The following is a 25,998-nucleotide window of genomic DNA, read 5'->3' as shown; positions in this document are numbered from 1 at the left end:
TAACAACGATTGTTAGGATGGTACAGGACTGGGCAGTGTTTCATTCTCTCGTACACCGCGTTGTTATGAGTCGGAACTGACTCGATAGCACCTAACAACACCACTACATATAGGAACAAAATTGTTCTAACAGGAGCTAGGAGAATTTTGCTTAAGAGTGTGGTCCTTATGCAGTATCTCTCATAAGTACCTCAGCAAACTGAATGTAAATGGATTTTCTTAGCTTTACTTTGAGAATAGCATCAACTTTCTTCTCCAATCCTACAAATCCCACACTACAAACATTGAAGAGATACATACATTTCTATACTGAAGGTGCTTTGGAAGAATGTCTTGTTGTTGTTGTTAGGTGTCACTGAGTCAGTTCTGACTCATAGCGACCCTATATGCACAACAGAATGAAACACCGCTCTGTCCTGCGCCATCCTCACAATTGTTGCTAGGCTGGAGCCCATTGTTGCAGCCGCTGTGGCAATCTATCTCACTGAAGGTCTTCCTCTTTTTCACTGACCCATTATTTTACCAAGCATGATGTCCTTCTCCAGGGACTGATCCCTCCTGATAACATGTTCAAAATATGTGAGACGTAGTCTTGCTATCCTTGCTTCTAAGGAGCATTCTGGTTGTACTTCTTCCAAGACAGATTTGTTCTGGAAGAATGTAGGAGGGAGAAAATATTGTACGCTGTTCAGTTGCATTTCCTAAGAATTACCTTCAGACACCTCTATTATCCCCCATTTCCTTGATCTATTAAAGGTGCTATATCTCTTCTCTCTCCCTTCTTCCAAACCTGTCTCTATGTAGCCTCCTAAAGTCATACTGGTTTTCTTTCTCTTATCTCCCTCTGATCAAAATTCTCCAATCTCCTCTCTCTCTCAGAACCCCTCCTAGTCTCCTTATCTTTGTCTTTTTTTCCTAAGAATGGGGGAGGGATAATAATTTATTATTAGATCTCATTTATCATATACCAGACACTTAATGAGTGTTTACTGAGCTCTATGCTTGGTGTAGGGTCACAGTAAAGGAGAATAAGACACCAGTTCACACTATCGGGCTGCCTCTTCCTGAAATTATGAAAAGTCAAATACGCCCACTATGGCATCTCCTGTCCCCCGTGGTAGTGAAGTACAGCTCAAAACTATATTCATGACATAGCTAGACAATTGGGCACATGACTCTGATTGCCAGGAAGCAGATGGGAAAGTATGAATAAGAAGTAGGAAATAGGACCAGGAATTAGGAAATTTGGGTCCAAAGGAACTAAGCAAGGAGAGGTGCAGATATGAGGTGCTCAAAATGGCAGAATAGCTTAAAAGGCAGATATATATATATATTAAAAACTAGGAGTCAAAAATTTTAAATGGCTAGCTACTCCTACACTCTGGAAAACTTTGATTTACCTAGTTCCACATTTCATATTTTTTAATGTGAATTATTTCCTATCATTTTCTTTTGTAGAACAATTTGTTCAGATTCTCCAGCGTTCATCCCCTGCCATCCCTGCCTTCCCAAGGCAAGCAAAAACAACTCCTCAAGATCCATCTTCCTTAAAAGTAGAAGGAGACTGGTTATATTAAGAATTTAATTATTTTCCCATCTCACCCTAATATTCATTGTTTAAAAAATATAATACAGGTCTATGTCAAAATAACATTATTGCTAGGTTTATTTCCAAGCTGGTCTAACTTGTTTATATCTATTTTTTTTTAACTCTCTCTTTTTTTTTTTCCTGAGGAGAGAGGGACCTGACTCTGGATCTTTCAGGTGGTAGATGGGGTGTCCTCAGGATGTTAATCCCACTGCTTTTTCTTCCATAGCTCCTCAGCAAAATTGTCCAGCTCACAGGCTCCAGTTACGGGAAAGAGTAGATTGTATGACCATATCCTAGGGCCATAGTCACAGTGGATTTAAGGTGGGATGATACTTGATTCAACGGCAACTCACTGGCCAAGGCCAATGACACTGTTTGGCATAAAAAGGTGAGTTAGGCCAGTAAGATGCTGTCATTCAGGGATTTGAGCTATGATATAATGTATGGAAACTGAGGCATAAAGAGGAAAGAGACATACTCACAGCCATGGAATTAGTAAATGGTGGAGCCAGGATTCTACAAACATCTGTCTGCCTCACTGCAGGGCTGACATCAGTAACCACTTGCAATGTTATCCATGCATTTACCCTGCTTTCTCCGGCCTGGTTTTTCAGCTCCAAGTTTCAGTGTTTGAGTTTCAAATACTAATACTTGATGGTAATATGAGTATCTGTACCTTGAAGTCAAGAAAGCATAATAAGTGAAACATACTATGTGGGTTCACTAGTCTTGTTAGCTTCTAGAACATCTATTTTTATAGCCAGAGGTGGTGAATTCCTTTACTAAGTCTTTGTTCTGCATCCGTAACTAGATGCACACATGTGTAACAGGGATAAAACTGATGATAGAGTGATGTGGGGCTCCTATCATTTAAGCTTACAAAAATGCGATAGAGACTGACAGACAATTGAACGATTAAAACTAGTTAACTGAATATACATTTTTTTTCACAATATCTTTTTTTCCCACATTTTTTCTTCTCTGAAATGTGGATTGTCTTACAATTGATGGCATCTTACTACCACTGCCTGTGAGAATTAGTTGTTGCCATACTTTTATGCAAATAATGCATGTGTTTTATATATATATATATATATATAATTTTGGTAACTACACCCTCTCCCCACAAGGTATTTTTTCAGTGTGATGCTAATTTTTTTTTACAGTAGCACAGCACACTTACGAAAATACTTTACTGAGAGGGGGGCATCTTTGGCAAAAAAAAAAACCCTAACATGAGCATTATTTATGTAAAGATACGCTATTTGCCTGAGCATACTCAACCTGGTTCTTATTCCTTTTGGTGTTCCAGACAACAAATCATTTCAAGACCACTTGAGGAAGGACTCTGCATCTGAGCTGTTGTCTGAAAGCCTTCCATTATAAGCATGTCATATCAAAAGTAGCAGAATGAGAGTCAAGCAACTTGGAAGAAGATTTTGGAGACAAACCTCCCGCCCCCCCCCCAAAAAAAATGGCCATTGACAACAGTGGATCAATATTTAAAGAAATGCTTCATCACAATACTCTTGATGACACAAAGGATAATAGTGTGTCGCAAAACGTTGGTCTCACTAACTCTGAGCTGAGAACAGATTTAGAAGTCTTAGGAATTCATTAACCACTATATTTTGTTTTTATTTTCCTCTCTCATATGCATAAGAGTGACACAAAATAAAATATGCCTAAATAAGTCTGAAAGATCTTTTAATAAGTACAAAATAAAAATTTGAAATGATATGAAACTATTTATGACAGTTTAGCTGGCAGTATTTTTTCTTAGTAACATATAAAAGGATGGTGCATCTCCTAATAGTTTCTCACTATTATTAGTTGCTGTGGAATCAGCTCGGACTCATGGTGACAGAGTGAGTACGTGAAATACAGGCATCCTGGAGAATAAAGCAAACACATGGGTATTGTTTGCAAATAATGTATTATAATGTAATAAACTTTATCAACTTTTTAAGCAAACTGAGTTTATGCTTCCCAGAAGATCAATCTCCACAGTATACTTAGCAATTGCAGTCAACATAAATTTTAGAAAAACTAGCTAAAATAAAAATAAATCCATGATCCAAGTGAAAACTATATTCATTGCTACATTCCCCCCCCCCACCCCCGGCCTATATCATAGAGAATAATGGAAGAATGGAAACAAACAAAACAAAGCCAAGCTACAGATCCCAAGTACAGAGTTCCTGTAACACCGAGACAGAAAACCAAGAGGTCCTGTACTTCTCACCTACCATAAAGAAACAAATCTTGAAAATATGGGATATTAGAGCTAATTCTAAAACCCTTAAAAATTAATTTACAAATTCAACATTGTTTTGCAAATAATCCAGTTCTTGTGCATCCACTTCTCCACTAATGAAACATTTTATCTTTGCAGCTTCAGAAACTATCAATTATTTAAAAATAGTGGAAAATAGTTATTAATAATGAGGAATTTATATGGCTTTACAGAGGCTCCCATTATTTTAGTCAAAATGGTAGGGTCATGGTCAAGAAAGGGTATCAAAACAGTCTTTTAAGATGCATTAAAAAGACTTCACTATTTTGTAGTATTTTAAAAACGATACAGTAAGGTCGAAGAATCTCCCTTACTTCCTCCTTCCTTCTCTACTTTTTTTTTTTTTTGATAGAAAAGGTAGACATAAAAACCTAGAGATGGAATAGAAATCTGCCATAGATCAATTTGACATGGTTTTCAGGGACCATACTCCTTGTACACAATGTTAATTGAAATTAGCTCTCTGTAGCTATTGTAAAGGAAGAGGAAACTCAATGCACTTGGCAGTTATTGATGAGATACTGCATGGCTGGATTAAGCCAATTGACTCTCAAAATGTTTTCTATAGAAGTTACAGACAAATAATTTGAAATTTCTGTACTCTAATGCTTTGCTGAAATGCTGCTGTGAACTCTTGCTATTTCTGAGCTGTGGGCACTTGAGAGAAAATCTAAGCTTGACTGTGCTCCAACTGTCATTGTTTTGTCACACAGTGAACCAAAGCTTTAAAACTGATCTATACACAGTTCAGATTATGGTAAACACAATGATGGAAAATACTGTAGTCCACCAGTTAGAACTAGTAAATTAATAAATAAAAATAGCTAACACATATTAAACCCACACTGTTAGCCAGACATAGTTATAAGCACTTCAAACTTATACTCATTTAATGCTTACAAAATAAAACCCGTGAGTCAGGCAATATTATTATCCCTCTACTATAGATGAGAAAACTTGCCCAAGGTTGCACAGCTAGCAAGTAGTGAAGCCAGAATTTAGATTGAAATAGGAGAGCTCCAGAGTCCACGGGATTCTGCCTTGCTAATATGCAAATAGACAAATACTGAGCGAATAAATTGAGTGCCTACAATGTGTCTGACATGATACTAGTACTGTGAGTAATTCTCAAGTAGTTCATTTACCATCTGTATGCATGGGGACACAGCCATACACACAGATGGTTAAAATTCAACGTGATACGTGCTCTAGTAGAAATGATTATGGCAGACTGCACTGATAGAACATACCACACAGAAAACTGTTGAGATTTAAAATATCTGAGTATAGCAGGGCCTGGAAACTAAATTTATATGCTAAATATACCAAGGAGCCCTGGTGGTACAGTGGTTAAGATCCTGGCTGTTAACCAAAGGGTCAGTGGCAGAAACCTACCAGCCGCTCCTTGGAAACCCTATGAGGCAGTTCTACTTTGTCCTACAGGGTCCCTATGAGTTGGAATCGACTCAACAGCAACAGGTTTGGTTTGGTTTTTGAATATATCAAATACAAAGCATTGAAAGTTGTCATTTGGCCCATTCTTCTCCTCAAACGCTACCTTCTACTGTGTGTCAACTAACTAATTTGGGGACATGAGATGTGAATCAACAATATCTACAACTGACAAATAATCATAAAAAGATCATTATGTCTGTTGTTTGCCTAACAGCTGTTTATTTTAAGTTAAGAAAAAAAATCTATGTTTTTTCGGATAATCCCTTTTCTGGGGAGATCACCTTATTCCTGCATCATGAGTAAATACCACTAGTTTATATATCAATCCTGGTAATCTCTTTTATTTTTCCAATGGTTGGTTTAGGCAAGGGCAGATGATTCAATTTGGACATATTGTGATATAAGGGGAAGTACGATGGATGACTTCTGGAAAAGTTTTTCTAACTCTTAAAAATATATACACAGGAAGCAACATCTCTTCTGCTGAGTGTTGGTTGTGTTTGCATGTGGTACCTGGAACTGTTTGATGCCATGTTGTGGTCACGAGGGAAGCTAGTGAAGGAGAAAGCTGATGCTTTATGGGTGGCAGAGCTGAAAGTTGGAAGAAACCATGTCCTTCATGATGGTGTTGATCTGCTTTATTGATTTAACTCTTGGAGCACCATATCTTAGAACTTCTTGTAAGAAGAGATAATACATCTTCTTGATGGTTTAATACACTTTGTATTGCATTTGTTGCTTGCAGCCAAAAGGTAGCACATACACATTATTTATAATCTAATTTCCACAATAAAAAATTAGATTTTTTTTTTTGATAGGCTTAATTTTCTATTATGCTATGCCAACTTGTCTTCTTGGTAGTGCCTTTTACCTCCGTGTGCCTTTGATCTCTACTTTTTGATTCTCAATAGGTCTAAGAGCAATCACTACATTTTCTCCTATTTTAGAACAAGGCTATGTCTTCCATACATTGTGTAAATTATTTTGAAGTGCACTGCCCTGTATGTAAGGATACTTGATAAATATAAATTGAATTGATCTGAAATACAAGAAAATTTATTTTGTGATTAGTTTCATCTAATTTTTAAAAGACTTGAAAGGTCCAGGTAAGATCTCAATTTTGTACATTGTGTTCAAATTGAATGCTGTTCTATTGTGTCCATCATTAGTCAAAGGGTGTGAGTGAGGGAACAGTGTACCTTGAGTTATTAGGAGTACTTTAGAAGTAAATCGGGGGAGTCGATGATTGGAATGAATATTTGGAAGTTGGAAACACTATTGTGACTGTGGCGTGATATTATCTCCATGTGTTTCTTAGTAGGTTCCTTTTCTTTTTCTTTTCCCCTTCTCCATCATCTTTGCATTTGTCTCTTAATAAGAAACTGTTTCTCTTCTGATTCTCCAGCAAGTTGAGCTTTGATAAAATTAGGAATACATCAATGAAAAGTTTTCATGTCTTTTCTTTCCTCTTAATAAACCTAGAACACAACCACTTTAACAAAGTAGGCTTAAGAACAGGTTTCCTATAAAATATTATTTAGTCACCATCTCACATTTAAGCATCATTGTGAAAACAGTAACTTTGATAAAAGATCATTCTCTGTTACTTTCATTTTGGCCAACGGCTGGACTTAATGCCACTTCCATCTCAGTGGCTAAATGGTAAGACTGATGAATGTACCTCATTTTGCACCTTGGATCTTCAAAGAAGGAATTGAATATAATGGTTTGCTTTTTGAAGCATGATCTATAAATACATTCTTATTTGCATTAGAAACAGGTATGCTGACTTCGCTGGCAAGAGCAATACCTAGAGTTAAATTGCCTCTTCATTTTATAGTCATTAATTATAGACATTATAATTTCATTGATGTAAAGTCATTTTATAGGCAGTCCTCTCATCTCTTTAGTCTTTTTTCTAAATGTCTTAGTCATCTTGTGCTGCTATAACAGAAATACCACAAGTTTATGGCTTCAACAAACAGTTTATTTTCTCACAATCTAGTAAGCTAGAAGTCTGAATTTAGGGTGTCTGCTCTAGGGGAAGGCTTTCTCTCCCTGTTGGCTCTGGAGGAAGGCCTTTGTCATCAATCTTCTCCTGGCCTAGGAGCTTCTCTGCACAGCAACCCCGGGTCCAATGGATGCACTCTGCTCTTGGCACTGCTTTCTTGGTGGTATGAGGTCCCCATCTCTCTGCTCACTTCCCTTTCCTTTTATCTCTTGTACGATAGAAAGTGATGCAGGCCAAACCCCAGGGAAACTCCCTCTACATTGGGTCAGGGATGTGACCTGAGTAAGGGTGTTACCTATTGCCCTAATCCTCTTTAACATAATCTAATCTTGCCTCATTAATCACAGACAGAAATTAGTATTTACAACACATAGGAAAATTACATCAATCACAAAACGGAGGACAACTGCACAATACTGGGACTCACGGCCTAACCAAGTTGACACATATTTTTGGGGGACACAATTCAATCCATGACAGCAAACTTCTTGATCAATAATTTGATATTATGATATATTAAATGAAACTGAAAAATGATTTCAAGTACTTGTACTGAATGCTCCATGCTTTCTCTTTGAAAGTTGTGAGATGACTTTTAATCTCAAAATATCACATAATTATAATTTTTAAGAATTAAATAGAACTCACTTCTAACTTATTGTAAAACAGCAGATACAAGGACGGTTTGCAATGTTCACCAATGTGTAGCTCAAGATTGCTGATAACTAGAATCCCAAGTTTGTCATCATTGCAAACTGCAATGCTTCTGTTGTGAAAAAAAAAGAATGTTTGTGTTTAGCCAAATGTTTCTTATTCCATGTCATTAACATGCGTCTACTTTTCCTTAAAACAGGTGGTAACAGTAGCTGAATCTTAATATTCCAACCGACTAAAGAGACATTTGGAGTGACGGCATGCTATTACAAATTCATGACTGAATATTATACTACAGATAAACTAATATTTTTACTAAGATTAAAGTATACTGATTGCATGAACAAAATATGAGTGCTGATTTCAATCAGCTAAAAGTCACCCTGTATTATAGAAAGTGAAATATAGAATAATTTAGGAGATATGACTTAATAAAATTCCACCTATTTACCGGAGGTATTGCTCATGCAAACCACTCAGGGGCTTTCGCAATGAAAGACAAAATCAACAGTAAAAAAATAAAATAAAATAAAGCCAAAGGATTGTGTCAAAATTTTATGCTTAAAAAAAAAAAAAAAGCAAGCAAGCAAGGATGTTAGCAAAGTATCACTACATTGTAAATTGAAATTATTTTAATTTGGGAGCTTTACAAAGGCAACTTAAAGTTGGAGAATTCTCCAGGTTAGAAGTAGGAAAATAAAAAAAAAGAAGGAAACTATAGCTCTATTTGGTGGTGCAGCGGTTAAAGCACTTGGCTGCAAAGTGAAAGGTTGGCTGTTCAAACTTATCACTCCCTCCACGGCAGAAAGTTGTGGCAGTCTGCATCTGGAAAGATTTACAGCCTTGGAAACCCTGTGGGGTCACTTCTACTCTATCCTACAGGGTCACTCTAAGTTGGAATTGACTCAGTGGCAGTGGTTTTTTTTTTTTTTTTTTAATAGCTCTATTAGAAAGTTTAAAGTTGCAAAGTTAAAAAGAGTAATAACATACCTAAAGAAAATAATTCATAATCAAATGTAGGAATTGCAGTGTCAGAAAAAGAAATGATAGAATTCATCAAGGGAAGGGGTCTCAGTTCTGACACTTATCTTTTCTTAGCTACAAGAACAAGAGCACATTGCACTCTGAGCCACTGTTCAGAAGTATAATAATGTATGATTCATACATGTATTATGGGATTAAATAAGATAATACGTGAATAAGCACATAGCAGAAACTCAGTGGTAGTTAATAGTATTATGTTAATGCAATGCTTGTGAAGATGATGATGTCTTGTTCCTGTAGCCAATGTATCACTATAACAGAGCTGTATGCATGGAACTCCTCCTATCCTGATTCGGTGAAAGTCAGTACAGTGTAGTTTGCCATGTAGATTTCTCTATTAGGAGAGAATGCACAGGTAAGAGGATGCTATATCTTGTCCCTAAACAAATATCGGCATTCTGGTTTATACATTAGTCACTAGTGAATTGATTAGTGTGAGTCATACTGGAAGATGACTTTAGAAACCAATTTTCTGAGTCTGTCACATTGAACTCCATATCCTAGAATATGGGCAGGCTTTTCTGGCCACTGCTCTACCTCAGCACCCTTTGGTTCCATAGCAACATGAATTAGAACCATAAAGAAATGAAGTTATTTTTGACCGTTCCTTGATGGAGGCTGTTCATCTTTCTGTATGGAATAAGATCTAAATATATGTTCAGATTTATCAAATTTCAAATATTCCTACCCTTCTTCCCTACACCCTTTGAGATTTAGAGTACTCTGCTTTGCATCTGTTTAGGTCCTAAACACCTCCCCACATGACTCAGTGTTAGCACCTCTATCTAAACTGGAACCAGACTTGTTTAGCTATGAGTAGGCCATTCTCTGTTAAAAAATTATACTCCAGACAGTAATTACGAAAAATTGTTAATTACTCTCCAGGCAGAAATTCTTGGGCAATTTGTTAAAATATCCAGGTTCAGCTGGGAGAAATGGCCCCTATCTCTGGAGCACATTCCTCCCATGTACTTTTGGATGGCAATTTTCTCAGACCTGGTATTTTTTAACAATAATTATAAAATGCTTTCTATCTTTTGGAAGCTCCTCAGAATTTCTCATTTGTTAAGTTACTTTCTAGTTGTCCCATGTTTTCTGTCCTTCATGCCTTTTATTTTTATATCTTCTACCATTTCTGTTGCTTTTGGAAGGTAGCATAAATAACCTCTTATTGTTAATATGCCACCAGGAGCAGAAGTCTTGTGTATATTTCTAATGAAAATGCTTCACGCCCTCTTTTCTTAAGTAAATCCCTCCTCCCCATTTTTAATGGGAAAGGGAAAAGATTAGGACTTTTATGCATTGTCATTGTATTTCCAAAATTATGTCATGATTATTTGCTTACATATTTATTTCACCCACCAGACTCTGAGGCCCTTGAGTTTTAGGATACAGTCTTATTCATATTTGTATCTGCAATACTTAGCATAAGCTCTGTTATGAGGCAGTGGAACATAAAAACTTGGGTAAATTTAGATGAATTTACCCACGATTCTTTATTTTCCTATTTTTTATCATGGGTGGGATTTGGATGCCTTTCTGAGTTTTGATTTTTTGATCTGATTAAGTTCAATTTTGAAGAGAATTAGTATTTGAAGAGGAGATAGGCCATTTTCTACTCTAAGAATGGAGGACTGCTTCAAGGCCTGAGTGAATATAAAGCCTAGAGAATGTTGGGCACAAATTGTTACTGAATCATTTTCATCACAAAATGCTGACAGTGGAGAGAGAGAAGGCAGCTGGTAGAGAGAAAATGGATATAGAGCATTCAATGCTGAAAGAAGGGAGCGTGTAGCTGCAAAATCATGGTGTTATTCATGATAGCAAGCTAAGAATTTTGCAGAGGGTGTTAGAGAGAAGAAAGACAGTAGAAATCAGCTGATTAAGATGGCTTTGTAGAAGTCCATCCTCAGAGACTGAATAAGATTCTGAATGAGAAAACAGTATTTTGAGGTGAAATGGTGTGGCATTGAAGAGAATCAAAGGAACAAAAGCAAGAGTCTCCACTGCCCTTGAGACTTCTTTCTTGTCCGTGGAAGCCCGGATATTGATACCAGAATATCACAGTACAAGGTTTGTAGTTCCCAATATTCATGCAGACTCCCCTTTTTACAACGGACCGTCTCCATTTTGTCTGGGCATATTCTGCTATATGTGTAATTCAGACCCGAGTATCCTGGCATTATCAGCCAAATGGAAAGAAAATGACTAAAGTCCTTAAATTTAAGTATATTCTTTATGCATAAGAATGAAGGAGAGAGAATTCATTGAATTTCTTCCCTCATAATCATTCTGTCATTTTTCACACTTACATCTTGTTTCTTCAAGTGTTTATCTATAGCCTCATTCCCTGGACGTTTACTTCCAACTGCAGACTTTTATGCTACTGCCTAAGAAAAAAACTCATATAAAAATTAGTGTTCAACTTGATTTAGGCATGAAATTCTAATATCATCCAGAGACGGCTCATGCTGTTCCAAAATAACTTTTAGTATAATTCTACAAATAAAGAAACCATTTATATCAATAAAATACTTGTTTTCTGTGTATTTCATAAAATCAATTTATATTCAGATATTTAGCTACTGCCAAATTAATGTCTTATAGAGAGCTTAGAAACAAAAGTACTATAGAGATTAACGGTGAAGCATTTTGCTCTATGAAGAACAGTAAAACCAAAATTACAATATTAACAAGAACACAAAGCAATGCTGACAAATTCATTTTGCTAGTTGTGGGTCACTTCTGAATTAAAAATTTCCTACCACTGTTCTTGCAATAGATGGATTTTTTCCTGCCTGGTTCTGATTTACTTATGCATCAACTAAAGAGATTAGTAAAATTAATTAGAACATAAAAGTTGATATGAGGATTAAACCACCAAAGACAGAGTTGAGAATATCAATTCGCTTTTCCTCATAGTTTATTCCTAGAATTAAATTGCTAAATGGAATTTTATAACAAATTTCTGTAAGATTTTTATTGATTGTTAAGGAAAGCTTACATGAGATGGGATGAATTCTTTCCTATTTTGGTCTAGAAATAGATTTGATATTTAGAATTACTTTTCCCTGTTAGGATTGTCTTGTTTTCCTGAGTGATAGTAATGTTTTATTCGCATTCCTTATTTCTTGACTGATGTATCTGTATTCATTGAAAAGATTACTTATTCTTATTCATCAAAGTAACAGTGCTGTCTTTAAAATAAATATAACTTTTCTCAGAGGGATGAAATTTGAGTAACTCTAGAGCATTTATCTTAGAATGTGTTTGGGTTTTAAATAACATACGTACACACATGTTAAATCAGTATTCCATTTTTTCCTTTACTGAAGACTGGACAAACTAGTAGATATGTGAAACTGATTAAGGATTTACATTGTTGGCTGAGGTAGCTTTGCTCATTACTGAGAAAGGATAGGCTAATCCCTAAACTCTAAACTAGATTAAATTATGGCTTTTAACATCATTTTGTATCTTGCTTTAAAAGAAATAGCATTTATATTAAAGTTCTTGAATGGCTTGCTGGTTTTCAATGTTTTAAATGAAAGGTTCCTGTCATGGTTTGAGTTGTATCCCCCCAGAATATGTGTCACCTTCTCTAGGCCAAGATTCTTAGTGGTTTGCCAGTTATGTAATGATGTAATCATCCCCCATGATGTGATCTGATGTGATCAGCCAATCAGTTGTAAGGGGATTAGGGTAGATGTAAGATCCTTACTCAAGTCACAGGCCTGATTCTATGTAAGGGGAGTTTCCTTGGGGTGTAGCCTGCATTGCCTTTTATCTTACAAGAGATAAAAAGGAAGGGAAGTGAGCAGAGAGAAGGACCTACTACCACCAAGAAAGAAGAGCGGGAAGCAGAGCATAACCTTTGGATCTAGGTTCCCTGTACTGAGACTCTCCTAGACTCAGGGCAAGATTGATGACAAGACACATGGAGATCTCCAAGGAATGCTTGGCTCACAGTTGTTGAAAGGAGATAAGGACCTTCCCCCAGAGCTGACACACAGAAAGCCTTTCCCTAGAGCTGGCACCTTGATTTCAGACATAACCTCCTAAACTGTGAGAGAATAAATTTCTGTTTGCTAAAACCACCTACTTGTGGTATTTCTGTTATAGCAGCTCTAGATAACTAAGACAGTTCCTAACTATTTTTATTCCTTTCAGCTTTCTCATTCTCTGGCCCAGAGGGATCTTGGTCCCTCACCAGGCTCAGACTCCTAGGTTATTCTGCATAAGACAAAACTTCAAGTTCACTCAGAGCTAGGCCATCACCTTTGGTCCACTCTGATTTCTATTCCTACCCCAAATTTTAAACCCTGATGTTGCAACAAAAGCTAAATCTAGAATTCTATGTGACTCTTCCCAAATTATTTCACTCCAGGTTGACTCATGTTTTTGTGGTTGTAGGTACATCACTCTCAGAAATCTTAGAATATTCCTACATATTGCATTTCTCTAAATACAAAAAAAAAAAAAAAAATACAAGTACCAATTAAATATATCCATTGGACCCCAAAAAGAGACCTGGTGGTGCTGTGGTTAAAACACTTGGCTACTAACCAAAATGATGATTTGAACCCACCAGCCACTCCTCAGGAGAAAGATGTGGCTATCTGCTTTCAAAAGATTTACAGCCTTGGGAACCCAATGGGGCAGTTCTATTCTGTCCTATAGGGTCACTAGGAGTCAGAATTGACTCAGTGGCAGTGGGTTTGGTTTTTGGTATTGGACTCCAAAGACGATATCAGGTTGCACTGAGGCTTTGGTCCCAGAATTTCTAATCTAAGACCCATGGAAGGGAAGTTGCAGAACTAACAGGTTGCACTGAGGCTTTGGTCCCAGAATTTCTAATCTAAGACCCATGGAAGGGAAGTTGCAGAACTGCATATTCTAAATTAATTAATAATGTTGAGTTTTTCAGGAACACATCATGTCAAAGCTAAAATCAGCAGTCTTCCAAAACCATGAATACAGCTTGACTGGTTTTGACAGTCTATTTATTAATTGCTGCCAAACTGTAATTGTTATTGCATTAACATCACCTGTCTGTGGAAGAGCAGCCTCAACTAAGCATCTGCCTCTAAAATTTGAATATAAATTAATTTCTTTAGGTTTCATCACTGCTCTTTAAAGCTCTTAATATTTTCAGACAATTTCATCTGCAACCTCAAATAAATTGTAGAAACTGGAACTAATTGTTCCTCTAACTGATTGACTCTCTTACCTCCTGTTGTGTGTACAATGCATGTCATCCCGGCTGTAGGTAGCCACAGGAGGGAAACTATCAATCAATCACAGAACAATTAGTTATCTAAAGCTTCCCCCTACTTCCTCCGTTGAAAGGGAAAATAGCTTCATGTTTTTTTAAGATTATAGGGACACATTTCTCCTCTTTAGTTTCTACTAAAGAAAAAAGAATATATAGGCTAGATTCATTTTTCGCATGTAGTTTAAGTTAAATTCTAAAATAAGATTCCATAAATTTGGGAGGAGGATCCAGATATTTTGACCAGAATTACGAACCCTTGCTACATCATGTCATAGCTCCATGTACTTCTGTTTGCATAGTCAACACTTTTTTTTTTTTTGCTAATTGCTATTGTTTTTTGCTTAACCATCAGGCTGAGCACGGGCTACACGTTCACGACTGTATTTCATTCACTTAACACTTGGTGCATAAACCAAAACCAAACCCATTGCCATGGAGTTGAATTCCGACTCATAGCAACCTGATAGGATGGAGTAGAACTTCTCCATAGGGTTTCCAGAACTGTAAACCTTTACAGAAGCAAACTGCCACATCTTTCTCCCTCAGGGTGGCTGGTGAATTTAAACCATTGACGTTTCAGTTAGCAGGAAAAGACTTAACCACTGTGCCACCAGGTCTCCTCACTTAGCACGTTAAAAAACCAACCAGCCAACCAACCAACCAACCACCCACCCATGCACCCACCCACCAACCAACCAACCCACCCCATTGCCATCAAGTAGATTCCAACTCAGTGACCCTACAGGACAGAGTAGAATTGCCCCACAGGGTTTCCAAGGAGCGGCTGGATTTGAACTGCCGGTCTTTTGGTTAACAGCCATAGCTCTTAACCACTTGGTGCATAGAGATTGCATAATAAATCTCTGTTGAATAAATGAATGAATAGGCTTTGTAGTCCTTATCAAATATAAACACTGCAAACAATGTTAAATTATTCATGCCACTGGAAACATGGAGATGGTTCTCTTTAACAAATCCATAGAGGATTAAAGTGAGATATCTAGTTTTTATCAATGGCACTGGTTTTTTTTTTGGGTTATCTAGTTTTAACTTTGTCTTCTGTAATTTTACATGACCTTATGAAAAAATGAAAAATAAGAAATTTGATTTTCATATTTTCTACCTTAGTTCCTCCCAGGCTGGACTGCAAAATTGTGAACATGATACATTTTAATCTGTTATACCTAAATATCCACTTATTAGTCTTTTTTTAATCCCATTTTGTGTACCCTCTTCCTACTCCCCTTCCTCAACAGTCCCAAAGCCTGGTGATGATTATGTGGTTATCTTCTTGGGAACCAAATAGTCCTCATGTTTCAGAACTGCTCTATCCTCAAACTCCCATCCCCAGCTGATTTGTATTGTATTCTCTTTTTTCAGGGATTTCTCTCTCTTTTTTTAGGTACATGATTGTGCAAGGGATGATTCTGAATAAATATAAAAACAGTTAGTAGACCTAATATAGTACCCAATCCAACAACATACAACATTTCTTTTTTCAGTTTTTTTTATAGTTAAAGTTTTGTTTTGGTGGAGTGAAAAAATAAGTTAAGATTTTCGGATTGTGAAAAATGATCACAGACTTTTTCAAAGTTTCTTGTATTTTCTACAAATGTAGGTAAGCTGTTACTGAATTCACGTTAGCTATAGATAAAAAAAAAAAAAAAAAATTTTATCTACATCTAATATAGCTTGCCAAGAGGCAAAATCAATGCCCTAGCAAGTAGAGAATAGATTTCATTACGCAGACTGATATGCTTTTACAAATTAAAAGGGATAGTAATAAATATGCAAAATGGACTTAGTTAACAATAGCGATTTCTTCACTTATTTGTGTTTTAATCGGACCTCCAAGATTAAGAGAATTTGTGTTACTAAAATTTAGCAAAGTAGCTAATCGAAATGCCGATTTTATATCTATCTATCTTCTTGGCATTAAATCCACCTCCACAGGATTCTACTGACAATTCGACCTCCACATTTAAAATATTCTTAGCAGCTGAGAATTGGTTTTGCCAGCATTGTACATCAAAACAGCTCCACTGGGCAGAAGTGGTTATATGCAGTCTGGTATAACTAAGAAAGGGATGACAGATTAAAGAATGAGGTTGGTTGAATAATGACATGCACACAGGTATTATGAAAACAAAACAAAACAAAATACCTTCATAACCAAGAATTAATTTTAAAAAGTAGAAGCAGGTGTGAATTTGTGAGAGTGGTGGTTCTCCAAGTGGGGTTCCTGGACCAGCAGCATTAGCATCGTTTGTAACTTGTTAGAAATGCAAGCGACCAGGTACCTTACATTACATTCTACACTATGTGTAGACAGTAGAATTCCCCAGCGACCTCAATTTATAGCCTGAAAGGGTTTGTGTAGCTTTCCAATAAATTTAAGAAAAAATACAAATGGTAATGAAATAATCCAAGAAACAATGTTTTAAAACCAACCTGTTTATATCAGGTGTTTGATAGGGTCACTATGAGTCAGAATCGACTGGGTGGCAACGGGTTGGTTGGCTGTTGGTATGGGGATGCAGGAGCCCTAGTGGTACAGTGGTTAATCATTCAGCTGTTAACCAAAAGGTCAGCAGTTTGAATCTACCAGCTGCCCCTTGGAAGCACTGTGGGGCAGTTCTACTCTGTCCTAAAGGGTCACTATGAGTTGGAATCAACTTGATGGCAACAGATTTGGTTTTGGTTTATGGGGATGCAAAGTTTCCTGCTATTCATAAGGTTTTCACTGGCTAATACTTTTCAGAAGTAGACTGCCGGGTCCTTCTTCCTAGATCAAGAGGCAGTTTTTTGGACAGAACAAGGGGATACTGATTGGTTTAAAGTCAGGAAAGGTGTGTGTCAGGGTTGTATTCTTTCACCATACCTATTTAATCTGTATGCTGAACAAATAATCCGAGAAGCTGGACTATATAAAGAAGAATGGGGCATCAGGATTGGAGGAAGATTCATTAACAACCTGCGTTATGCAGATGACACAACCTTGCTTGCTGAAATTGAAGAGGACTTGAAGTACTTACTAATGAAGATCAAAGACCACAGCCTCCAGTATGGACTGCATCTCAACATAAAGAAAACAAAAATCCTCACAACGGGACCAATGAGCAACATCAAGATAAATGGAGAAAAGATTGAAGTTGTCAAGGATTTCATTTTACTTGGATCCACAATCAACAGCCATGGAAGCAGCAGTTAAGAAATCAAAAGATGCATTGCATTGGGTAAATCTGCTGCAAAGGACCTCTTCAAAGTGTTGAAGAGCAAAGATGTCGCCCTGAAGACTAAGGTGCATCTGACCCAAGCCAGGGTATTTTCAATCGCATCATATGCATGTGAAAGCTGGACAATGAATAAGAAAGACCGAAGAAGAGTTGACCCCTTTAAATTGTGGTGTTGGCGAAGAATATTGAATATACTATGGACTGTCAGAAGAATGAACAAATGTGTCTTGGAAGTAGTACAACCAGAATGCGCCTTAGAAGCAAGGATGGTGAGACTGCGTCTTACATACTTTGGACATATTGTCAGGAGGGATCAGTCTCTGGAGAAGGATATCATGCTTGGCAAAGTACAGGGTCAGCGGAAAAGAGGAAGTCCCTCAACAAGGTGGATTGACACAGTGGCTGCAACAATGGGGTCAAGCATAACAATGATAGTAAGGATGGCGCAGGACCAGGCAGTGTTTCGTTCTGTTGTGCATAGGGTCACTCTGAGTCGGAACTGACTCGACGGCACCTAACAACAACAACAAAGTTTCCTACCTCACTCTCAAGGAGTTTACCACCTGTATTAGGCTGGGTTCTCTAGAGAAGCAAGATTAGTAAGGCATATAAATATATATAGATAGATTTATATCAAGGAAATGGCTAACACAGTTGTAGAGGCTGGAACATCCCAAGTCTGTGGTTCAGGATTGAGGCTTCTCCTGCATACGGATTGAATAAGTATGGTGAAAAGATACAGCCCTGACACACACCTTTCCTGACTTTAAACCGTGCATTATCCCCTTGTTCTGTTTGAACACCTGCCTCCTGATCCACGTGTAGACTCCTCATGAGCACAATTAAGTGTTCTGGAATTCTCATTCTCCACAATGGTATTCATAATTTGTTATGATCCACACAGTTGAATGCCTTTGCATAATCAATAAAACACAGGTAAACATCTTTCTGGTATTCTCTGCTTTCAGCCAGGAGCCATCTGACATCATCAATGGTATCCCTGGCTCCACGTCCTCTTCTAAATCCAGCTTGAATTTCTGGCAGTTCCCTGTTGATATATTGCCGCAGCTACTTTTGAATGATCTTCAACAAAATTTTGCTTGCATGTGACATTAATGCTATTGTTTGCTAATTTCCACATTTGGTTAGATCACCTTTCTTTGGAATAGGCATAAATATGGATCTCTTCCAGTTGGTTGGCCAGGCAGCTGTCTTCCAAATTTCTTGGCATAGACTAGTGAGCACATCCAGTGCTGCATCCATTTGTTGAAACATCTCAATTCCTGAAGGCTTGTTTTTTGCCAAAGCCTTCAGTGTGGCTTGGGCTTCTTCCTTCAGTACCATTGGTTCCTGATCATATGTTACCTCCTGAAATGGTTGAACGTCAGCCAATTCTTTTTGGTATAATGACTCTGTGTGTTCCTTCCACCTTCTTTTGATGCTTCCTATGTCGTTTAATGGAAACACTGGTGGTGTAGTGGTTAAAGTGCTACAGCTGCTAACCAAAAGGATGGCAGTTCAAATCCTCCAGGCACTCCTTGGAAACCCTTCGGGGCAGTTCTACTCTGTCCTATAGGGTCGCTATGAGTTGGAATCAACTCTACGGCAGTTGGTTGTTGTGGGTTTTATGTCATTTAATATTTTCCCTGTATAATCCTTCAGTATTGCAACTTGAGGCTTAAATTTTTTCTTCAGGTCTTTTATCTTGAGAAATACCGAGTGTGTTCTTCCCTTTCAGTTTTCCATCTCCAGGTCTTTGTCATTGTAATATTTTACTTTGTGTTCTCGAGCCACTCTTTGAAATATTCTGTTCAGTTCTTTTATTCATTTTTTCCTTTTGCTTTAGCTACTCAACATTCAAGAGCAAGTTTCAGAGTCTCTTCTGACATCCATTTAGGTCTTTTCTTTCTCTCCTGTCTTTTTAATGATTTCTTGCTTTCTTTATGTATGATGTCCTTCCACAACTTCTTTGGTCTTTGGTCATTAGTCTTCAATGCATCAAATCGATTTTTGAGACGGTCTCTAAATTCAGGTGGGATATAGTCAACATCGTACTTTGGCTCTTGGAGGCTTGTTCTCATTTTCTTCAGTTTCAGCTTGAACTTGTATATGTGTAATTGATGGTCTGATCTGCAGGTAGCCCCCGGCATTGTTCCAACTGATGATATTGAGCTTTTCCATTGTCTCTTTCCACAGATGTAGTTGATTTAATTCCTGTGTATTCCATCTGGCGAGAGCCACGTGTATAAAAAAAATAGTCACCGTTTATGTTGGTGAAAAAAGGCATTTGCAGTGAAGGAGTTGTTGATCTTGCTGCAAAATTCTATCACGTGGTCTCCGGCATTGTTTCTATCACCAAGGCCATATTTTCCAACTACTGATCCTTCTTTGTTTCCAACTTTAGCATTCCAGTCACTAGTAATTATCAGTGCATCCTGATTGCATGTTCCATCAATTTCAGACTGCAGAAGTTGGTGAAAATCTTCAATTTCTTCATCATTGGCCTTAGTGGTTGGTTCATAAATTTGAACAATCTTTGTATTAACTGGTCTTCCTTGTAGGTGTATGGATATTATCCTATCACTGACAGCGTTGTACTTCAGGACAGATCTCGAAATGTTCTTTTCGATGACGAATGCAATGCTATTCCTCTCCAAGTTGTCATTCCTGGCATAGTAGACCATATGCTTGTCCAATTCAAAATGACCAGTACCAGTCCATTTCAGCTCACTAATTCCTAGGATATCGATGTTTATGCGTTCCGTTTCATTTTTGACAATTTCCAATTTTCCTAGATTCATACTTCGTGCATTCCAGGTTCTGATTATTAATGGTTGTTTGCAGCTGTTTCTTCTCATTTTGAGTCATGCCACATCAGCAAGTTAAGGTCCTGAGAGCTTGACTCCATCCATGTCATTAAGGTCGACTACTTTGAGGAGGCAACTCTTCCTCAGTTGTGTTTCGAGTGCCTTCTAACCCGAGGGGCTCATCTTCCAGCACTATATCAGACAATGTTCTGCTGCTATTCATATGGTTTTCACTGGCTAATTCTTTTCAGAAGTAGACTGCCAGGTCCTTCTTCCTAGGTTGTCTTAGTCTGGGTGCTCAGCTGAAATCTGTCCACCATGGGTGACCCTGCTGGTATTTGAACACCGGGGCATAGCTTCCAGCACCACAGCAACATGCAAGCACCCACCATATGACAAACTGACAGGTGCATGGGGGTAGTTGTCCATAAGTAGATGAATTTATGTCTGGGTTCTCAGTTCTGTTCCACTGGTCTATGTGTCTGTCATTGTACCAGTATCAGACTATTTTGACTACCACGGCTGTATAGTAGGTTCTGAGATCAGGCAGTATGAGGCCTTTTACTTTCTTGTTTTTCTTCAATAATGCTTTTTTTTTTTTTTTTAATCTGGGGCCTATTTTTTTTTCCATATACAGTTGATTAGTTTTTCCATCTTGTTAAAGAATGCTATTAGTATTTGGATTGGGATTTTATTATACCTGTAAATTGCTTTGGGTAAAACTAACATTTCCACAATGTTGAGTCTTTCTATTCATGAGCATTGTCTGTTTTTCCATTTATGTAGGTCTCTTTCAGTTTCTTACAATAGTGTTTTGTATTTTTCTTTGTATAGGTCTTTTATGCCCCAGTTAGATTTATTCGTACGTATTTTATTTTTTTTAGTGGCTATTATAAATGGTATTGTTTTCTTGATTTGCTTTCGAAGTTCTCCTTGTTAATGTACAGAAATCCAACTGATTTTTGTATATTGATTGTATCCTGCTACTCTGCTGAATCTTTTTGTTAGTCCCATTAGTTTTCTTGTGGAATCTTTGGGGTTCTCTATGTATAGTATCAAACCATCTGAGAATAGGGATAGCTTTAATTCTTCCCTTCCAATTTGGATGTCTTTATTTATTTTGTTTGGCTTATTGCTATAGATAGGACTTTCAGCACAATGTTAAATAGGGGTGGTGATAAAGGGCATCCTTGTCTTTTTCCTGTTCTCAGGGGGAATGCTTTCAGCCTCTCGCTGTTGTGAATGATGTTGGCTGTTCGTTTTTATAGATACTTTCTATTATGTTCAAGAATTTCCCTTCTATATCTATTTCGTTGAGAGTTTTTATCAGAAATGGTTGTTGGACTTTATCAAATGACTTTTCTGGGTTGATTGAGATGATCATGTGATTCTTCTCTTTTGTTCTATTTATGTGGTGGATTATGTTGATTGATTTTCTAGTGTTGAACCATCCTTGCATACCTCATATGAATCCCACTTGGTCATTGTTATGGATTGAATTGTGTCCCCCCAAAATATGTATCAATTTGGCTAGGTCATGATTCCCAGTATTGTGTGATTGTCTACCATTTTGTCTGATATGATTTCCCTGTGTGATATAAATTGTATCTGTATGATGTTGATGAGACGGATTAGCTGCAGTTATATTGATGAGATCTACAAGATTAAATAGTGTCTTAAACCAGTCTCTTTTGAAGTATAAAAGAGAGAAATGAGCGTAGAGACATGGGGACTTCATACCACCAAGAAAGCAGCATTGGGAACAGAGCATGGCCCTTGGACCCAGGGTCCCTGCGCTTGAGAAACTCCTTGGCCAGAGGAAGATTGATGACAAGGGCCGTCCCCTAGAGCCAACACAGAAAGAAAGCCTTCCATTGGAGCTGCCGCCCTGAATTTGGACTTCTAGACTACTAGACTGTAGAGAATAAACTTCTGTTTGTTAAAGTCAACCACTTGTAGTATTTCTGTTATAGCAGCACTAGATGACTAAGACAGTCACGATATATTATTTTTTTTCTGTGATGCTGGATTCTATTGGCTAGAATTTTGTTGAGAATTTTTGCTTCTATATTCATGAGAGATACTGGTCTGTAATTTTCTTTTTTTGAGGTGTCTTTGCCTGGTTTTGGTATCAGGGTTATGCTGCCTTCCTAGAACGAATTGAGGAGTATTCCTTCTTTTTCTTTGCTCCAAAATGGTTTGACTGGTACCAGTGTGAGGTCTTTGAATGTTTGGTAGAAGCTTCTTTTTATCTTTCAAATCTCTTTTTCAATAAATCACACATACCTCTTCCTTCTTACTTGAAATCCTTGCTAGGTATTTCAGGTATTCTCCGGCCCTAGATTTTTTTTCCCCTTTTCCTTCAATCCCGGTCTGCGTTTTGTTTTTCCAAGGCATCATCCTAATCTTGCTTGTTTAACATGAATGTAATACTAGTGGTTCATTTATAAAGGGAAGGGGTTGTTGCTAGGTGCCATCAAGTCGATTTTGACTCACAGTGACCCCATATGACAGAGTAGACCTACCCGTAGGATTTTCTAGGCTATTATCTTTACCAGAACAGATCATCAGGTCTTTTTCTCCTGTGAAGCTGCTGGGTGGTTTAGAAAAGCCAAATTTTTGGAGTGAAATTAGAAATAATCTCACTCCCCCCAGGTCTGAATCTAATGTCAACTTTTAAAGGAACCTTTTCTTATATGGAAACACTGGTGGTGTAGTAGTTAGGAGCTATAGCTGCTAACTAAAAGGTCAGCAGTTCAAATCCACCAGATGCTCCTTGAAAACCACATGAGGCAGTTCTACACTGTCCTATAGGGTCACTATGAGTCAGAATTGACTCAATAGCAATGTTTTTTTTTTTTTTTTTCTTATATACTGTCAGGTAGAAGCAACCTTTTCTTCTAATTGGTCATTGCTATTTATCCCTGTACCTTGTTTATGACGGTCATCATTTTGTGTCTTAAGTTTTAGTCATTTAGATATATCTGCCATACTGGACCAACAAGTACCTCACAGGCTCATAATAAAATTAAAAAAAAAAAAAAACCCATTGCCAGTGAATTGACTCCCTATAGGACAGAGTAGAACTGCCCCACAGGGTTTCCAAGGAGTAGCTGGTGGATTTGAACCACTGACCTTTTGGTTAGCAGGCACGCTCTTAACCACTGTACCACTAGGGCTCCCACAGGTTTTAAGGAGGATTAAATGTTATTTAATGTGTGAAGGCCCTGGAACACAGTCAGTCTTCAGTACATGTTTGCTGACAATATGAAATAAAGAGATCACTTATCATTCACTTTGAAGTCTAGAAAAAGTCCTACAATTTTCCTTAGAATCTCAACAAATGAATTTACCTAATCATTTTCCAGATATAATGAAACCTACATATGCTCATGTATGAAAATGTATCAGGAAGTGGAAGAAGAGAGAAAATGTTAATTGCACAGCAACTAAAAAAGAGGACGTCATACTGTAATTACAAATATTTCTATTAGCAGTAAGCATCATTATAAGAGATTGTATATTCTGTATTCCCAAGGCCCCTCTTGTACTACATTTTACGATTTCAGAAGAAAGTTTTCATGTATGTGCCTTTGATCAGCAAAATACTTAGATTTTTACATATCATCTTGATAAGTAAAATTTATTAGAAAGACCTGACATGTATGTGGATTTAGAGATCAGGAATATCTCTATCTCTATTGCTAGCCGTATCTATCTATTATCAAAATGTTCCTTATTTTTATCAGTGGCTTTAGTAGTAAACAAATAGTAATTTATATTGAATGATACCATTACTAATTTTAACAGTGATACCAAGTGCATCATAAAACAAATAATTAGGATACTTGAGAAATGAAGCAAAGAGTTTACATATATTCAGTACAAATTATTAGCCAACAATATACATGTCACGTAAGTAACTAAGGTCCTGATCCTCTTTGCTCCAAGGCTCACATTCTGATTATCTCATTGGTAAGTGAAAGGCAGAGCTTCCTAATTAGCAAAAGGAACATGGACATTTTTCTTTTGTATTTTGTTTTGTTTATACCTACTAAAATTCAAGCCTCGAGCTGTAATATTGAAGGATTCTACAGGAAAAATATTAAACGATGGAGAAGGCATCAAAAGATGGGAGGAATACAGAGTCACTACATCAAAAAGAACTGGTTGACATTCAACCATTTCAGGAGGTAGCATATGATCAGTAACTAGTAGTAGTAAAGGAAGAAGTTGAAGCTACACTGAAGGCATTGGTAAAAAACAAGACTCCAGGAACTGACTGAATTCTAACTGAGATGTTTCAACAGACAGGTGCCATGCTGAAAGTGCTCACTTGTCTATGCCAAGAAATTTGGAAGACAGCTACCTGACCAACTGACTGGAAGAGATCCATATATATGCCTATTCCAAAGAAAGTTGATCCAATTGAATGCAGAAATTATTGAGCAATATCATTAGTATCACAAGCAAGTAAAATTTTGTTGAAGATTATTCAAAAGCACCTGCAGCAGTGCATCAACAGGGAACTGCCAGAAATTCAAGCTGGATTCAGAAGAGGATGTGGTACCAAGGATATCATTGTTAATGTCAGATGGATCCTGGCTAAAAGCAGAGAATATCAGAAAAATGTTTACCTGTGTTTTATTGACTGCACGAAGGCATTCGACAGTGTGGATCATAACAAATTACGGATAACATTGTCAAGAACGGAAATTCCAGAACACTTAACTGTGCTCATGAAGAACCTGTACATAGACCAAGAGGCTGTCATTCTAACACAACAAGGGGATAGTGTGTGGTTCAAAGTCAGGAAGGGTGTGTGTCAGGGTTGAATCCTTTCACCATAACTATTTAATCTTTATGCTAAGCAAACAATCTGAGAAGCTGGACTATATGAAGAAGAACATGGCATCAGGATTGGAGGAAGGCCCATTAACAACTTGCGTTATGCAGATGACGAAACCTTGTTTGCTGAAAATGAAGAGGACTTGAAGCATTTACTGAGGAAGATCAAAGACCAGAGCCTTCAGTACAGATTATGCCTCAACAGAAAGAAAACCGAAACCTTCACAACTGGACCAATAAGCAATATCATGATAAATGGAGAAAAGATTGAAGTTGTCAAGGATTTCATTTTACTTGGATCCACAATCAACACCCATGGAAGCAGCAGTCAGGAAATCAAACAATGAATGCATTTCATTGAGGAAATCTGCTGCAAAAGACTTCTTTAAAGTGTTAAAAAGCAGAGATGTCACCTTGAAGAGTAAGGTGCACCTAGCTCAAGCCATGATGTTTTCAACTGCCTCACATGCATATGAAAACTGGGCGATGAATAAGGAAGACCAAAGAAGAACTGACATCTTTGAATTGTGTTGTTGGTGAAGAATATTGAATATACCACGGACTGCCGAAAGAACAAACAAATCCATCACGGAAGAAGTAGAGCCAGAATGAGCCTTAGAAGCAAGGATGGCGAGGCTACATCTCATACTTTGGACATGTTATCAGGTAGGATCATTCCCTGTAAACGGACATCATGCTTGGTAACGTAGAAGGTCAGTGAAAAAGAGGGACTCTCACCGATATGGATTGACACAGTGGTTGCAACAGTGGGCTGTAGCAT

At 37.4% G+C, this 25,998-nt stretch overlaps 1 protein-coding gene and 1 long non-coding RNA gene across 7 annotated transcripts in view; one reads left to right on the top strand and one right to left on the bottom strand.

Moving 5' to 3' along the window:
* Nucleotides 1-25,998, bottom strand: part of SYT1 (synaptotagmin 1) — a 624,978-nt gene that overhangs the window by 256,990 nt on the left and 341,990 nt on the right. The window lies entirely within an intron of this gene.
* Nucleotides 1-25,998, top strand: part of LOC126076545 (uncharacterized) — a 470,040-nt gene that overhangs the window by 343,532 nt on the left and 100,510 nt on the right. The window lies entirely within an intron of this gene.

This window comes from Elephas maximus, chromosome 4, assembly GCF_024166365.1.
Source record: "Elephas maximus indicus isolate mEleMax1 chromosome 4, mEleMax1 primary haplotype, whole genome shotgun sequence".
Classification (NCBI taxonomy): Eukaryota; Metazoa; Chordata; class Mammalia; order Proboscidea; family Elephantidae; genus Elephas; species Elephas maximus.
Note: the sequence above shows the minus strand (reverse complement) of the source record. Positions and strands in the feature narration are given on the sequence as shown.